We start from the raw sequence: 3,555 nt of genomic DNA, 5'->3' as shown, positions 1-3,555 counted from the left end.
TCATTTTTAATGTTCCAGAGCAGTCAACACTGGACAAGAAGCATGAGAATGTAATTTTATGAATGAAATGTTAATAACAGTTCTGTTATTTACATGAAAGAAATATGACATGTGTGCAATTTTTTAACTTGGGACAGGACTTTTTCTTTATCAGTGTTAAACTAAAGCTCTGATCAGAGAATTGAAAAAAAAAAAGTTTCAGTCATGGGAAAGAAAATTAATTACAAGTTTTACTGAGTGGAAATATAATGTACAGAAAAGTCTTGTCCCTGTTTTTAATTCAATATTTTGATATACTTCTTACATCATCATTTGTAAAGAACAATTATTTAGGATAGTGTAAGCTGTTTTATATGCTCAAATTTGTACATTGAAGTTGTATTTATTCTTGCAATGATGGTTTTTATACTTTTTCAAAACGTGCAAATGTTACATTTGCATTTTTTTTGTACTACTTGTTCTATCTCGTGCATTTATATGAACATACAAAGATTTAAAACCACTTGTACTCTGAAGAATTTTGTGCCAAGAATCACATTTATTTGTTGGTCAATTACATTAGAATCAAGAGTCAACAAATTCTATTTTATGATTTTTGTTTACGAAACTGTGAGTTGTTAAATGGGATGCTTTTATTTAGGGGTATTAGATAAGTGAGCTTGGTAAAAAAAAGAAGCTCTTTAAAAATTACCTTTCAAAAAAAGACAAAGGCTATTTTTTATAGATTTGCCAAACCTAAAAAAAAAAGCAGGGGCCGCGGAACCGTGTACAGAAACAAAAAAATGACCATACTATTGTGATTTTTAGCATGGTCAGCCCCCCCCCCCACTTTGAAAACCGTTCCGCGGCCCCTGAAAAGTACACACAAATCACATTATGTTCTGCCGAAGTAATTACAGATTTCTTCAGTTACTAGTGGATTGAAGAGTACATACACATTTTAAAAACTATTAGAGATTAATCAAGTATTTTGGAGATTTGTGTTTAAATGATTATATGGAACAATCCACCGTTATTTACTTTGTGCTTATTCGTTAATCATGTCTTATTGGCCTGGGAAGAGGGTTCAATTCCTTACTGCTTATTTCAAGCCATCACACACTTCACAGTCTATCACAGCATTTGATTTACAGACAAGGCAGAGATTAAACTTTAAATCAGACTTCATACTCTTGTATACAGTTGATGCCTTGAGTAGAAGTCAAGTTGACAGGGTGTGCAATGATGTTATTGACATAGAGGTGTGCTTTCCATAAATATATGCCATTTTCAGGCTTTTGATTGCCATACAATCCATACCCTTTCCATCTCAGAACAGTTTTACAAGTGTGTGTTGGCTTGGTATAGTTGATTGTCTGCCAAGTGATTCACCCAATTTTTATCAGTTGTGCAATTTCATTCATATTGATTTGTCATTTATTTATCTGATTTCTGGTCACTTATTTTACACTGCAATTGACCATTGCTTGTCAAACTTGTCAATAAAATGATGCACTTAAGTTTTGATTATCCTCTTGAGTGTAAATATGAATTTAATGAGAGGAGAGAGAGAGAGAGAGTGGTAGCTGATAGAGAAGGAAGAGTTAAATGAGAAAGAGAGAGAGTGGTAGCTGATAGAGAAGGAAGAGTTAAATGAGAAAGGGAGAGAGAGAGTGGTAGCTGATAGAGAAGGAAGAGTTAAATGAGAAAGGGAGAGAGAGAGTGGTAGCTGATAGAGAAGGAAGAGTTAAATGAGAAAGGGAGAGAGAGAGTGGTAGCTGATAGAGAAGGAAGAGTTAAATGAGAAAGGGAGAGAGTGGTAGCTGATAGAGAAGGAAGGGTTAAATGAGAAAGGGAGAGAGAGAGTGGTAGCTGATAGAGAAGGAAGAGTTAAATGAGAAAGGGAGAGAGAGAGTGGTAGCTGATAGAGAAGGAAGAGTTAAATGAGAAAGGGAGAGAGTGGTAGCTGATAGAGAAGGAAGGGTTAAATGAGAAAGGGAGAGAGAGAGTGGTAGCTGATAGAGAAGGAAGGGTTAAATGAGAAAGGGAGAGAGAGAGTGGTAGCTGATAGAGAAGGAAGAGTTAAATGAGAAAGGGAGAGAGAGAGTGGTAGCTGATAGAGAAGGAAGAGTTAAATGAGAAAGGGAGAGAGAGAGTGGTAGCTGATAGAGAAGGAAGAGTTAAATGAGAAAGGGAGAGAGAGAGTGGTAGCTGATAGAGAAGGAAGAGTTAAATGAGAAAGGGAGAGAGTGGTAGCTGATAGAGAAGGAAGGGTTAAATGAGAAAGGGAGAGAGAGAGTGGTAGCTGATAGAGAAGGAAGAGTTAAATGAGAAAGGGAGAGAGAGAGTGGTAGCTGATAGAGAAGGAAGAGTTAAATGAGAAAGGGAGAGAGAGAGTGGTAGCTGATAGAGAAGGAAGAGTTAAATGAGAAAGGGAGAGAGTGGTAGCTGATAGAGAAGGAAGAGTTAAATGAGAAAGGGAGAGAGAGAGTGGTAGCTGATAGAGAAGGAAGAGTTAAATGAGAAAGAGAGAGAGTGGTAGCTGATAGAGAAGGAAGAGTTAAATGAGAAAGGGAGAGAGAGAGTGGTAGCTGATAGAGAAGGAAGAGTTAAATGAGAAAGAGAGAGAGTGGTAGCTGATAGAGAAGGAAGAGTTAAATGAGAAAGGGAGAGAGAGAGTGGTAGCTGATAGAGAAGGAAGAGTTAAATGAGAAAGGGAGAGAGAGAGTGGTAGCTGATAGAGAAGGAAGAGTTAAATGAGAAAGGAAGAGAGAGTGGGTTGGTTGATAGAGAAGGAAGAGTTAAATGAGAGAGAGAGAGAGAGAGAGTGGTAGCTGATAGAGAAGGAAGAGTTAAATGAGAAAGGGAGAGAGAGAGTGGTAGCTGATAGAGAAGGAAGAGTTAAATGAGAAAGGGAGAGAGAGAGTGGTAGCTGATAGAGAAGGAAGAGTTAAATGAGAAAGAGAGAGAGTGGTAGCTGATAGAGAAGGAAGAGTTAAATGAGAAAGGGAGAGAGAGAGTGGTAGCTGATAGAGAAGGAAGAGTTAAATGAGAAAGGGAGAGAGAGAGTGGTAGCTGATAGAGAAGGAAGAGTTAAATGAGAAAGGGAGAGAGAGAGTGGTAGCTGATAGAGAAGGAAGAGTTAAATGAGAAAGAGAGAGAGTGGTAGCTGATAGAGAAGGAAGAGTTAAATGAGAAAGAGAGAGAGTGGTAGCTGATAGAGAAGGAAGAGTTAAATGAGAAAGGGAGAGAGAGAGTGGTAGCTGATAGAGAAGGAAGAGTTAAATGAGAAAGGGAGAGAGAGAGTGGTAGCTGATAGAGAAGGAAGAGTTAAATGAGAAAGGGAGAGAGAGAGTGGTAGCTGATAGAGAAGGAAGAGTTAAATGAGAAAGGGAGAGAGAGAGTGGTAGCTGATAGAGAAGGAAGAGTTAAATGAGAAAGGGAGAGAGTGGTAGCTGATAGAGAAGGAAGAGTTAAATGAGAAAGGGAGAGAGAGAGTGGTAGCTGATAGAGAAGGAAGAGTTAAATGAGAAAGAGAGAGAGTGGTAGCTGATAGAGAAGGAAGAGTTAAATGAG

This window comes from Lytechinus variegatus, chromosome 7 (genome assembly GCF_018143015.1).
Source record: "Lytechinus variegatus isolate NC3 chromosome 7, Lvar_3.0, whole genome shotgun sequence".
Taxonomy (NCBI): Eukaryota; Metazoa; Echinodermata; class Echinoidea; order Temnopleuroida; family Toxopneustidae; genus Lytechinus; species Lytechinus variegatus.
The sequence above is the reverse complement of the archived record's forward strand: the minus strand, read 5'-3'. Positions refer to the sequence as shown.